This window comes from Ciconia boyciana, chromosome 5, assembly GCF_034638445.1.
Source record: "Ciconia boyciana chromosome 5, ASM3463844v1, whole genome shotgun sequence".
Taxonomy (NCBI): Eukaryota; Metazoa; Chordata; class Aves; order Ciconiiformes; family Ciconiidae; genus Ciconia; species Ciconia boyciana.
Window position 1 is genome coordinate 26,733,665 of NC_132938.1, and position 14,368 is coordinate 26,748,032.

Below are 14,368 nucleotides of genomic sequence, written 5' to 3' on the forward strand. Positions count from 1 at the left end.
CCATGATATTCCATTGTCCGTCTCCATCAAATGTCCGTTGTTGTCTGCAGATAATGAAGCCATCTCCTCATCAGTTGCTGCTCTATTCTCCTATTGCAGCTCATAACCTCCACTGCAGTCACTGATGCCAGATCCCACCAGCCTCTCTTCAGCTTCCTTAAAAGCTCCTGGATCTCTTGTCTGCCGCTTCCATACCATTTCTCCTCCAGCATCCACCCTCACATCCACTGCGTCATTCTAGGCTGCAGGAGCTTTCTCTTCTGCTGCGACGTTAGAAATTGCTTAGTAAAACGGGGCGGAGGCACCAGAAATTAAACATTCATCCTTTTTGTTACAAATTTGAAACCTGTCACTACATGGCTCATAGATTTCACTATACTCTTCTCGACCTCTGTATCTCCACTGTTTGCTGAACGTCCTGTAGCCAGCAATATGCTCTCTACAGGCAAGGTCTGTCTTTTCACACTGGTTTTCCCGTACCGGTAGAGAATATAGTTACCCTTTCGAAGGTGAACACCTGAACCCGTATCGGCGGTCAGGTTTTACCGGTAACCACTGGAAAAGGTGGCGAGGGCCGCCTCCCGGGGAGGAGAGCTGCCCTCAGCCGGCGCACAGCCCGGCCGGACCGGCCCTTAGCTGGCAGAAGGCGGCACCCCCCACGCTCCCGAGCTTCTTCTTTTCCTTCTGAAACGACCCCTTGGCGCGGGGGGCAGGTGCCGGCGAGCCCGCGGAGGACGCCAGAGGCAGGGCGCCGCCGCCAGCCAGCCCCAGCTGCCCGGGGCACCCGAGGCCGGGAGCGGCCGGTACCCCCGCCCACTGCGAGCCCGGCCTCCGCCGCAGCCCCTCGGGACGCGCCGGCGGATGCGGCCGGGCGAGGAGCGCCGGGGCGGGAGCCGGCCGGGGCGGCGCTGCGGGCCCCGGGCGGGCAGGGGGAGGGGGCCGGCGTGGCGCGGAGCCTCCTCCCGGGCTGTTCTTCCCCGGCCGGACGGAGAGCGGCAGTGTGTCCCCGCGGCGCACGCTCCGCCGGAGCCTGTCCTTCTCCCCGGCCGCCACCGAGCAGCTCTCCAGTCCCTGCGTCCGCCGCCGGCGGAAGCAAGCGAACCGAGCGGCGGGAGGTAAAGGCCGGCGGGGTCTGGCGCGAAGCGGCGGGACCGGGGAGGAGTCTCGCCCTCCCCCTGCTCCCGATAGGGCGCGGGGTCCGAGCTGCTCGCTGCGGCCTCCGCCATCTCGGGGGCGGGGAGGCGGCCAGCCCCCCGGCGGTTGCGGGCACCTTCCCCCCGCCGGCGGGCGTGCGGGGGCCCCCCTCGCCGCGTCCCCGCATCGCGGCGGGACCGGTGGCGCTGAGGGGCCCGTCTCCAGCCGTCACTGGAGAGGAGTTGCCTGTGGGTGGGAGCGGGGCGGGTGCTGCGCGGCGGGCCCGCCCGCCAGCCGGGGGCTCGGCCGTGGGTCACGGGCCCCCGCTAGCGGTTCCCCTGCGCGGGGAAGGGGCCGGGGCCGGGGGTGCGGCGTCGCGAGCGGCGGGTGGGCCCCTCCGCCGCCGGCCTGAGGCCGCCGCTCGGGCCCTCCCCAGGGGTCTTCCTGTGGGCCTCGCGGCTGGAGCTGCCGCTGGGTCGTGGCTCCCCGCCGTTGTGGTGAGCACTACGGGCGCTCCTCAGCGTGAGGTGCCGGCTGCCCGCCCTGCACCCAGTGGTGGCTTTTCCTCGCCCGTCACCGCGTAAGCGCGCTCGGCGGCGGCCGAGGTGCCTGGCCTTCCTCTCAGAAACGCCGACTCCTGCTCCCGGTAGTCCCGGGGAGGGCCGCGGCCGCGGCCCCGGCCCCGGCCTGCCCTGCCAGCAGCTGCGGCCTGTGTAGCGGCCGCTGGAGGAAGGGTTAGGGCTGGCAAGTCGGTGGAAATGCTTCGCCCGTTTGTCCCGGGCAAACGATGTGGAGTGCCCGTGAACTTTAAAAGCATCTCCCGAAGAGTAGGGCCCAGCAAGATAAATCCACCCCGTGCAAAATGAAATCAAAAGATTTTTAGTACTTTAAAGGGTTATTCGTTAACAGTCAAGAACCGCTGAAACGTGTTTATCACGTCGTTGGCGTTGTTTGTGTCCTTCGTAGCATAGTATTCCCACGTGCTTTGGACATGGTCTGCAGTTTTGCTGACCAAGTGCCATAAGGTCACTGGAGCTCCTGAGGAGTCTGACTTCAAAGGAGAGGAAAACAAATACATATTTACTATTACTTTTCTAAACTCTTGTTCTAAATGACTAAGAACAGTTTGACTCTTAAGAGACACTTAAAATGTTTTTATACAGCATCTTGACAAAGTTTAGTATGCATCTCAAGTCTTTCAGTAGGACCTTGCAGTGAAAAGATGAGAATAGTTCATATAGTACTTAAGCAAAAAACCTCCAAAAGTGTTTTGGATATTGCAAAACAACCTCCAAAAGTATTTTGGATATTTCAGGTAAAGCAAAAGAACAGAGAAGTTAATCAGGTTGCTCTTCATCCATTTCACCTTCACTGGAATAAAAGCTTTAGTTAATATGTCTTGGCATGTGATTGGAGAGCCAAAGGTTGAGAGATAAACCTGAAGCAAATTACAGAAGGGTGGAAAAATTTAAGTATGGTATATGTTTGTAAGCAAGAGAGTTTTAGTTCTGATTCATCCGCGTACAGTCACCATGACTAGGGCAGGGCTTGCTTGTGTCATGTGTTTGCAGCACTTTCAAGTTGCAATAGTTTGTGTTCCTATAGATTACGTGAAGAGCTCGCGAAGGAAATTTAACAGCATCAAAGCACTTCTTAAAAATCCTTTAATTTCCTCTTTATAGGCTTTCTCCTGTTGTGTTTTTTTTGTTTGTTTGTTTTAACTGTGGAATTGCCCTGTGTTTTTTTGTGGTCTCATTTACACTTGTTTTTTTTGGTAAGAACTTTCCCTCTATTTTATTAACATTAGAGCATTTCAGCGGGGGGAAGGCCTGATATTAGAGGGAAGCGAGATTCTTGGTGTTACCAATGTGAAAGCGCAATAGTACCCGACAAAAATGTTAGCCTAGGCATGGTTTTAGGGAAGATCCATGATATACTTACAGCTGTTTCACTTTATGGTGCAGGTGGATTGTTACCTGTTACCTTGTCCATTTTACAAAAGAGAATTATGTTGTCTTGAATTAGTGTATAAATATGTTGTAATAGGGACTTCGGAGGGCTATAGTTCTGAGGTGTTGCATGGTCTCTTGTCTTTCACTCCTACCTGTGTGCTGATTTATAGTCTGTGCTAAATGGCTGACATAATCAGTCTAATTATTATTTTCAGTAGAGTTCTGCATGTGAATTTAGCTCTGGTAAAAGTTCCTGAATTATTAATCCTTGAGTTTTAGGAAGTTGCTGCCTTTGTTTTTTTTACAGAGGCTCTGCTACTATAAAAATGTCAGTAGGGTGTTAATGAGCTGTCAGTTACACTGCCTCTCAGAATTAAGTAAGGCTGTACATTGATACTTTCTTCTGAATCCAGCCATGGTTATGGAAGAGGTTAAGTTTTCCAGCTGTTTTTTCTCATGACTCCACTGGGGATTTTTGATCTACCAGTGGGTTGGTTTATGTAACTGGTCTGTGTTCCGTCTCAAAAATTGCCTGTATTAACTCAAGCCACCATTTAAAACTATTTAAATTGACCTGGCTGATGTTTTTTACAGTCATATAAGGTGGACTCATGTGAACTACTTTCTGAAGGTAAATGACAGGTTTAAGTCTCTATCAAGTAAGTAATGACAGTCATTTGGAGGCTGTAAGCTTTTTGTTGATGTACCTAGATCAGGATGAGGTCATCTATACGTGGTTTACATTAAGCTGAAAATAGTTTTTATCTTTTTAATAGCTGTGTATGTGCTATGTTCAGCTGGCCTAGCGGCTTCAGCAATGGAAGTGCCTTTGAACATGTGAAATAGATATAATGGCCATTTCTAATGGCCCTGATAGGTCTGTGTAATGTAGTTTCCAGCCTAGGACCTGAGATGTGATTTTAATTTTTTTTTCTTCAAGGAAATATTTAGGATGTCTACATGAATAAGCTATTCTCATTCCTATCTTGCTTGCTTTATGTGATCTGGTTAATTGCTTCCTTTTTTAAGTTGTAATTGTATGGTGCAGCTTGAATCGGTGTGAATTGGCTAAGTGTATTATGTGTCACTATAGTATGTTCCTGTTCGGGAAGTTTGGAGTGGTTCTCATGTTGCTGTTGTACGTGGACCACCAGCAAAGTTCACAAACTGCTTTATGTCTCTTTCCAACCTGACTCCTCAGCTTCCTGATGTGGCCACTACTGTTCTGAGGTCACTGGTTAATAGATGACACTTTGGTGAAAAATCTGGCTTATGTTCCAGCACACCGTGTGCTCTGATGTTTTGGCAGTCATGATCTTCTCATCAGTCTCCTGTTCCTGCAAGTGCTTTCTGCAAACCTGAATGCATCTTCATTTTGTTTCAGTATTTGAGCCCCACGCTGAAGTCCAAAAATGCCTTGTGCTTCAGCTTTGTCCCAGTGTGCAACAAACCTTCATTTAGAGTCACAGAACTGAAAACTGTATTAGGCTGTTAGGAGGGAAGTGGCAGCTGGGGATCACCAGAGTGCAGCACTGTATGCATCATGGACTTGAAGGTCTTAAGCAGACCTTCAGGTAGGAAGAGATTTTACTGCAGAAAGTTGGCCAGACAGCGATGCCTTTGAGTAGTTCTGTGTATCAGACACAAGGGAAAGGAGTGGAGCTGAGAAGCCTTTGTACATGGAAGCACCAGAACCATTGCAGAAGCCCTGTTAGGTGCCTACAGAGGTCTGAAGATTCATGCTCTGGAGTCTGAGTCTTTGACATCCACTTCCCTTTGTTCCCAGCCGCGTTAAGAGTTGCAGCATCATCTATAAGAAGAAAGTAAAGCTGTCTTCATTTGCATCAACAGCTAAAGCAAGCCAAGATTTGGGGAAGTAGCATTTGCATTTATTGCCAGCCTTGACTGCTGCCAGTGCAGAAAACTCTAAGTGTTCTTTAAATGTTCCACTTTTCCTTCCTCCATAATGCCACCTGCATGTGTGTGCCCATAATAAGCATCACTTGTAATCTTCAGTAATATTCCTCTTTCACAGTATCTTCTCATCTTGATGGAACGAGTCCTCACCCTTGCTGCTGCCCTTTTGCTGACTTTCCAAACGCTAAAATAAGTGCTCACCCTTTGGCCAGGTCTCAGTCACAGAAAAAAAAACAACTAAAAATCCTTATGAAACAGGAAACACTAATATAGCAGAATATAGCCATATTAAAATTAACCTCATTAGGAGAGTCTTGCTCAGCTTTATAATGTTATATTTTCCTTTTTTTATCAGCCTCAAATATTTTGTGCATTAGATTATATTGTAGCTTCTTAGCTAGATCTTCCTGGAGTTGCAATTTATAAAAGATTGCAAGCTATTTCCAGCAATTCAGAGAAGCACCAAGTCTTGAATTACAAGATCCAGGCACTGCTGTCAGTATGAAGGCTTTTCAGAGACAGGTATGAAAGTTCATCTGGAGACATGTGAAAGGAAATTCTGTTGTGCTGGGGAACTGCCATTTTGCAGAGACGTGTTACTTCTATTCACTGCCCTTCAGCCTGGCTTTCGGACAGAATCTCTGGAAACGTGTTGTGGGCAAGTCACAGTTCCACCTGGCAGGAGTTATCTTTTCTCTTTCCAAATACCTCTCTCTGTCTTGCTGTTTTATAATGTGGAGCAGGAATACAATCTTAGGCAGTAGTACTGATGGCAGGTGTGAAACTGCAGAAGCACCACCATAATCACAAGTCTGGTCTCCTTTGTTGCAGTGTGTTATGTTGCTCTGGGGGCCGGGCATAGGTCACAGCAAAGCAGCTGAGCTATGTGGAGTTTGCACTGGGGACAGCCCAGGTAGCCTGAGAGCTGTGCCTCCTGGAAGATCTCCCCTCAAAGCTGAGTTTGGCACAGGCATGGGTAACCCTTACTTCAGCATGCTTGAGCAGGGCTGTGAGCTGTGTGGGAGGCTACCAAAGAATGTAGAAGGGAAGCTATAAAAGGATGGGATATATCAACGCTCTCCTAGGGCTGGAAAGACATTTTGCAGATACTTTTATTATTTTTTTGGGGGGGGAACCAAAAACCCAAAAAACCCAAGCAACAGCCCTCTCCACCTAAACAAGGAAAACAACTGCTTGTTGATTTTTCTAGCTTGTCAGGCTGCATATTTGCACCCTCCATAATCCCAAGGCCACTTGTTTTTTTTTGCCATGTCCCAAGCTTTGGCCTTCAGCACACAGCAAAAAGAAGGCGAGTACAAAAGTAGTTCTTACCAAGCAGACCTGGTGCTGGAGGATGTGCTTGCTGGTGGCTTTCTTCCTCCTACCTCACTGCTTTAATCATGTGCACCCAGCAGGAGATCTGCCTGTGTTTGAGGGAGCGCCTTTCTGGGAGCTAGTCCTCGCCTGTATGGAGGGCCTCTAGCAAGAGCAGCTTCCCGGCTTAAAAGGAAACCGGCTGATGTGGATTCTGTCACCTGTCAAACACCAGCTGACTACCACTGCAGGTTGACTTCTTGTGATGTGGCATGTGGAGAAGAGCCTTTGAGTCCTTCCTAATGAACAGGGCTCTGCTCTTCCTGCAAGTTGTATTTACTTCCTAAGCATCCACTTCAGATGAGTTTGTGCTGGTTTTGTACTCTTGAGCTGTGTGTGTACTTGATGGACAAAGTTTTTGTTTTGTACTCAAAGCAAAATTTATTTTCTGCTGCTGCTTCAAAAGAATCTGTCTCTGGTCCAGGCCATACACAAAGCTTAAAAATCACAGAAGTGGAAAAACCCCCTAGCAGAGCAGATTGCATAAAACAAGTGTATTGAGACATATGTGTCAGTGTCTTGTACTTTGGCAGAAGTTGATGTGAAAAAGAGGACCTTAGGTAAAACTGTTGAAATAGCCAAAGCCCTTGGAACAACCAGTAGGAATAACACTGAGTGGGAGAAGGAAAAGAGCAGAAAAGATGCTCGAAGTATTTTTAAAAGCACTTTGTCTCTAGCTGGGTATAGATTTTCACATTAAATAACAAAGTGTTTAGGTGGCCTGTTCTGTTGCTGACTGCTGGCAGAAATGGAAGAACACAAAAGGCTCCCAGACTGTCTCCTTTGCTACTCTCAAGCTTATTGAGAAACATCTACTGGAAGGCATTTGCTTTTTTTCTTCCCTTTTTTACCTTGTGTTTTTAGAGAGAGGACTCGAACATTGTCAAAAAAGAAAAGCTGCTTGTTGTATAAATACAACTAGAGAGTACAATGATTGGGTCTCAGTTTGATTTCATTGGCTGCTTTTTTCTCTTGTGCTTGTGTTTAAATACTTACTTGGTTCGTTCCATTTATGAGACTTCAAAGTGCAAGTGAACAAATGTGGAAATAACCTTTGTATTTTAATGCATGTGTTAGTAGAGCCTGATTCAGAAAGCAGAAATCTGAGTAGTGGAAATAATGTAGGGTTACACTGCTATCAGGTACGCTTCAGCCTTTTCATTCTGTTCTAGGCTGAATTTATATTCAGAGATTAAATGTTCTGTAAAATTCAGCCTTTCCTGGCATGTTTTTTGTGAAGCCACATGTTCGACAGTGGGGTGAATAGTGTTCTTTGCCTGCAACCTGTCCTTTACTTTGTAAATTTGGATCCTCATCATCAAATTCTTGCTTATGTGAAGTGCTGTGTATGTTTTGATGACAATTCTTAATGCTTTGGAGCAGTGGAATGAGGTTAGATGCAAAATGGGACAACGGTTTCTTGATCTCTTGTGAAGACTGTTATAAGATAGTTGAGTCCTCAACCTGCCATGTTAGGAGTGCGACAGAATATTTGTTCCAAATTCTTTACCTGATTTAGGTGCTTATGCTCGTAGGGTTTTTTGTTTGTGTTTTGGTTTTTTTTTTATTTATTTTAATTTGATTGAAAGCACAAGACTGTTGCCAGGAAAGTGAGCTTTAGGCTAATATGTATACTGGAATTAAGTCAGGCTTTGAGTAGATCTAACATCTTTGGTGTGTACACAGTGGGTTGGGAGTTTGCAGCCTCTTCAATGAACAGAAGTGCAGTTTTTTACTATTGGTAGGGCATTGCAAATTAGTGGTATATCTGTAAGTAACATATTCTTATTTTGATGTACCAGGTTTTCTTTGCCTAATTCCCCACATGATGGAACAAATCTTTTATTGACCAGCATGGATATGTAAACCTTTTCAAGATGGTTAAGAACTGTGGTGAAGAACCAAGTGGAATGACAAGTGAGGAAAATTACTTTTATTCCTAAGTAATTCTGCTGCCATTATGTTATTTCTTTATGTGATGTAAGTCAGCATTTTTAGATGAGAAGTCAGTAGCTGAAATCAAGTAGGTATTCTTATCCTTAGGAAAACTTACATTTGAGCTCAACTTGGCACATTGGGTACTTTGTCAGTAAAATGTTAGCTGTGCTTAATCTGCTAAAAACAATTATGTGTGTTGCTCAGTGTTAAAACTTTGCTTAAAGTTGTATCGTCTGTGAGCAAAATATCAATTTTAATTTGTGTTCTGATCATTCCTTTGTCAGGAGGGAGCATCCACTTCTGCTGACATCTAATTTGTATGTTTGAAAGTATGGTTTCCTGATAGAAGAGTGCATTATATTTTTTAACAGCAGATCTTTATTAAATGTGCCATCAATGGTGGTTTTGGAAAGATGAGAAGGGACCTACTGCGGGGCAACTCAGTGAAGCTGAAAATGTAAGTTCTATTTTATTTGAATTACAAATACAGATTTTTTTTTTTCAGTCTCCAGCATGTCAGTATATATATGTGTGTGTTTTTTAAAAGCCAGAAGACTGAAATGAACAGTACATGATAAATATTTTGTGTAGTTTGAAATAAAAAAAATTGTTTAAAACCCCCCAAAACCAAAAGCAAGCCAAAACAAAAAAAAAACAACCCCCAAACCAACCTCTCTTATATGTATGGAGTTAACTTCCTTAAATTAATCGGCAAAATTTAAAAATGTATACAAGTCAGGCAGCTTTGGTCATATTGGTTGAATGTTACACTGTATCAAGGTTGGAGGCTTCCTTTGTCTTTAAAAAAGGAAGAGAAGTAATATTGATAACTTATTTGTCAGTTGAACTTGACCACAGTTAAACCAGGAATGTCCCATGCTGCTGAATGCTTTTAGTAAACCTTGAGTAGTGGTTAGAATATTTTTCTGGTCTGTTTGCGTAAAAAAATAAGTTCTCCTAATGACTTTGAAAAAAATATATTTACTGCTGATTGTTTCCCAATGCAGTATCTCTGATTTAAAGAGCTTTGTGAATACTTTGCTATCAACTATCTAACTCACTTAAAAAGTAATTTAGTATATTTCTTCCTTTATGTGCCTTCTGTCTCTTCTTGAATACTACCTGTTTCCTTCTCTTCCTATACTTGAGATTATATGTGTAATAGAGCTTGCAGTCAGTCCACTCTACTTGAGAATTTTGACACATCTTGAAAATGCAAGCTACCATGTGTGGTTTCTAAGAAGACATCCCAGTGTAAAAGACATGAGGTGTGTCAGGCCTTAATCAGATCTTTATTCAGCAACTGCATATACATTTTCATATTACTCTGAAAATGAAACAATAATGCACGTCTCAAGCCTGAGACTTATATTGCTTTTCCAGAAATTTTAGAAGAGTCAGATGGTGCCTAATATTGTTTTATAGTAGCTTTTGTTTGATTTTGTAAAAATACAGTTCTTCAACAATATATAGCAGTTCTTAGAAAGCAGGGGGGAATTTCCAGCTTTTTCTATGGAAAACAAAAGTAGTTTAGCTGGACAAATTTAATGTAGCCTCAATATAAACATGACTTGTGCCTTTTAGCTTAATTTTAGAAAATGCATTTGTAGCCTGATTTTTTTTTTTTTAGTTTCTTCAAAGTTCTAGGAGAATTCTTCACAGCGGGTTTGCTGATATAACAGTACTGGTTAGCAATGTGATGGCTTGTGTATGACAAGTCTATGTTAGCAATTATTTCCTAACATAAAATAAATCTTAGATCTTTCAAAAATAACAGATTTGGTTTTGGAGGGTCTTGGGGATTTTTTTCCCCCCTTAGGTTTTTGTTTGGATTGTTTAAATGTTTTGAATTTGTTAGATTATGTGTCATAAGAAAGAGTACACTTTGAATTTTTCTAAGGACACCTTACAATTAAGTTAAAGTTACAATTTGCTTTACTTATGTTGGAGCCTGGAAGGTTTTTGGGTTTTGGTTTTTTTTACTTTTTTTTTCCCCTTAATGGAAAAAAGGGGAGTCTGACCAGGATGACTATTACACTCCTGCTATTTTGGATTAATTTCTTCTATGGACAATTGTATTAATGAAAATAAAATGGAACCTTTTGGAACATGTGTCTGCAGGGGAATTCCTTGATTTAAATTCAGTCCATGCTTTATGGAATAATTTTCTTATATATTTTCCTAAGACTGTAATGCTTCATGAATTAGTATATCAATTTAGTAATGAGAGTGCAAAAAATGGAGGGGGGGCAGAACTTGCATATTTTTCCTCTTCTGTATAACTAACAGACACTTTGTATTTATTGGAAACATTGATCATCTTTCTTTCTTTCCCCTAGGCAATTATAAACACATTCTTAGAACTAGTTTATGAAATGATTGATTTTCCTTTCACTGGAAAGGAAAGTTGAATGTTGTTAGTAAGATGCTGGGATTGAAACTTGAGATCTTGGTCCATCCTTGCTGTGCCAGGTACACTTCTGTACACCTCATTGTTCTGTCTGTCAAACAGAAAAGAAAAATGTGCTGTGTTAGGTTGATTACGTTGGTGCCTGCCTGTCTCTGTAGTGACTGGCTTTCCTGTAATGGATGCTGATCTCTGGCTACGTGTGTCTGTGCCTACAGAATGTCTGTGATGCATCCATCTAGCTCCTTAGGGGTAGCAGTACTGGAACAGGCAACACCTGAGGCTCATAATCTACCATAGGAAATAAACTCTGGCCATCTAGAAAGACGATGAAGTTAAAGTGCCCTGACCTGACAAGTCTATTTTTTCTCTTCTAGGTTGGTAGGGTTTGAAAATTACCTTATTTTGTAGAGAATGCCGGTATCTTAATATCTCTTTTATTTGTAAGATTGCTTAATTTGGAAGGTAATTTTCATATGGGCAGATTTTTGTACATATGCTTGTTTGTGGGAGTTGAATTAAATTGGGAGGAGATCCTTACTGTCAGGAGATGTGTATTTCTGAAGAATGAGTGAAGAGGTGCTCATGGATTTTGTTTTGCTTTGTTTTTAAAGGTGAAGTTGAGACTGCCACAGGAGTATAGTTTTTCATCAGTGCTGAAATGAAACAGCTGTTGTTCTAATTGGATGTATGTCTTAACAGTACCGAGAACTGACTAGTGAACCTCTGAGTATATTGCAGCCTCTGGCTAATTGTCTAGAATTCCCTTTCAGTGTGTTCAGAGCAGTCCTGCTCTTCTAAATCATTATGTTATTACAACTCCATTTTCATCTTGAGGGGAAAAAAACCCTCATCCACAGCAAACTACAGACTGATTCACATTATGTTATCCAAAACCACTGAATACAGCTGACCTGCAAGTCTGGCTATTGGGTTATTCAAAATTATTTCCTCTTTCATAGACAACTAATTTTCAAAAAGAGAAACTTTAATATCTGAAAAGGCAAGTCCCTAGAAAAAATAATCTGTAAATTTCAGGGAACGCTCTTAAAAGCAAGTGAAAATTATTCCTTTCAGTTGAGCGTGTTAATGTTATTTCTTATGTAGTATAGTACAGTGTGCTTTGTATGTGTGCAGGCATCTATTTTTATGTACTTTTATTGTGCTTGGTAATATCAACAGAAGATATCGCCCAGGAATCGGTCCAGGAATTTCGTTGAAAATATTGTGGTAAACAAAGGAGATTCTGTCAAAATATCTGTCTGCGATACTGGCCATGGTAAATACCTTATTTAAATGAAATCCTGGGCAATGCTGATCTATCTTTTTGATAGGTTTAACAATTTCTACAATTTTACTAAGACTTTAAATGGAGACATGGGACAAAATGTGGATCTGTGCATTGCCTTAGCGTATATGGATGTGTAGTGGGAGTCACCAATGTTTTGACCTGGGTGTAAGTTCTGAGGTAACCAGTGTTGTTTTCCCTTCTGCCTCCTTTTCCCTTCTGCCTCCTTTTCCCTTCTGCCTCCTTTTCCCTTCTGCCTCCTTTTCCCTTCTGCCTCCTTTTCCCTTCTGCCTCCTTTTCCCTTCTGCCTCCTTTTCCCTTCTGCCTCCTTTTCCCTTCTTTGATTAATTGTGATGAACAGTTTAGGCCTCAATAATCCTGAAGCAACGCAGTGTAAATTTGCTGATTTGAGATTCACATAGACTGAAGTGTGTGGCTTCCTAAGGTCATTAGAGTAAGGCATCCTAACACATAGCAGGATATACAGCCTAATGCAGGAAATACATTGGGAAGGGAATATCCTATAGTGAAGTAAGGCAATCGATTGTTAAAAGTCCTAGCTACAGAGCATGTTTTTCAAGCAGCAGATCCTTACAGGGTTGATCATTATAAGAGTCGGATTAAAACATTGACCACACTTGGAGTGTTCTGCTTAAAGTCTCTTGGTGCTCAGTAAGGTCAAGGTGCATGAATACCTTTCTCCCTTGCAGGGTCTTTTCTTTGTCACTGAACCTGTTTTAGTGAGGAACAATCACATTTTTTAACACTGACACATTGTGTGAAGTTAGGTCTCAACCTGTTTTACTGGCTGGAGAATGAATCAATTAGAAATATGAGTCTGAAAAACATGACTTGCTGTAACTTTTTAAAATTGTTCTGCTTGAATACTTTTTTGTGACAGTAAAGAATGGTGTAAGGATGGCTAATCAGAGAGGTGAACCAAAAAAAGTGTAATGAAAGAACCAGCTGCAATTGTCCCAGCTCAGTCTGGCTAACTAGCATCTTCCACTGTCGTTTCTCCTTTATTTTTGGAAGTCTGCCTCTTCTTTTTCCTGTGTATTGTTTTCCTTGTTGTGCATTTCAGACTTCCTTGACCCTCTTCATTGTTTCAGACATCAGTCTCGTTTGTCTGTCTAAGGTCCATATACATATGGTAGAAACTCCTGGGATCCTGGAGTTGTTCATTTTTCTTACATAAATTTCTATGACTTGGGAGGGAATGTAACAGTCCACGCTCTTCTAAATTATACTTCCCTTGGTTGCTGGAAGAGATGGCTAGAGAATAATGGAGAAGTGCTGTCCAAATCTGGCACTGATCTGACATTGTCATTTGTGTGCTAATGATCCAGGGAGGGAAGGACTAAGTGAAGTTGGAAGTGCTGCCATTGATTTATCTGCACATGTTGAATTGGTCATCACTGGCAAAATAATCTTTATGTAGACACAGGTATTTTATGGCCTACTCAGTAACTGTTATCACTAAATAGTGACTTCTTGCTGTAATTAACTTCAGATTCTCAGCCTTACCAAGATTTGCTAGTCTTCTGAATAATTATTTGTAAAAATTATAAATTAGTTTATTATGAGCATCACTAGAACACAACAGAGCTTTGATGTTATTTTGATATAAAGAAAAAAGTGAGATCATGCCATACTCTGTGCTTTTACTTCAATTAATGATCACTTTCCTTTTCTAAACAAGGTTAATGCAGTAACTGCAGTTATTATAGATGCCATAATGTTTTAACTAGATGTAGTCAAAGGCTTTATGGCAGAAGTGGGGGGGTTGGGGGTGGACAAAAGCCTCTTCTTGCTTTATGGCTTATAAAGTTTTAAAATGTTTTTAACAATTAAAAAAAACCCACATAGGCTGAGGTTGGAAGGCACTTCTGGATGTCATCTGGTTCAACCCACCTGCTCAAGCAGGGTTACCTGCAGCAGGTTGCTCAGGGCCATGTTCGGTCAGGTTTTGAGAATCTGTATGGTTGGAGACTCCACAACCTCTCTGGGCAACCTATGCCAGTGTTTGAACATTGAAGAACCCCAACTGTTTACTCTTTAAAAATTGGGGGCTGGGAGTGGGGGAAGTCATGAAGGACTGCTGGAAGATTTTGAGATGTCTGTTATGTTTTCCAGTACTTTTGTAAGAGGAGCAAAATTTCTGAATTTTAACACAATATAAGCATTCCATAATGTTAACTGGTCATCAGTAGGTGTTAGCAGACGAATATTTGTGAACTGGCTGCCTTGCATTGCTTCCTTTTACTTTTCTGGATTTTTCTTTTAAAATCCATTTTATTCGTTCTCTCTTCCAGATGCAGATTCAGTATCTAGTTAGTTGGAAAATAAGGCTGCTAT

The 14,368-nt window shown here is 42.7% G+C and overlaps 1 protein-coding gene across 4 annotated transcripts in view; it reads left to right on the forward strand.

Annotated features, from left to right (window-relative positions):
* The window catches only part of N4BP2 (NEDD4 binding protein 2), a 61,771-nt gene that overhangs the window by 17,213 nt on the left and 30,190 nt on the right, over positions 1-14,368 (forward strand). For 3 of the 4 annotated variants that reach the window (XM_072863108.1, XM_072863111.1, XM_072863110.1), the window contains exons 1-3: positions 983-1,115; positions 8,180-8,294; positions 8,600-8,772. The gene's annotated coding sequence lies outside the window, so the exon portion shown is untranslated. Of the gene's footprint in view, positions 1-982; positions 1,116-8,179; positions 8,295-8,599; positions 8,773-14,368 lie in introns of those variants that run through there. The other variant, XM_072863109.1, reaches the window with a different exon arrangement.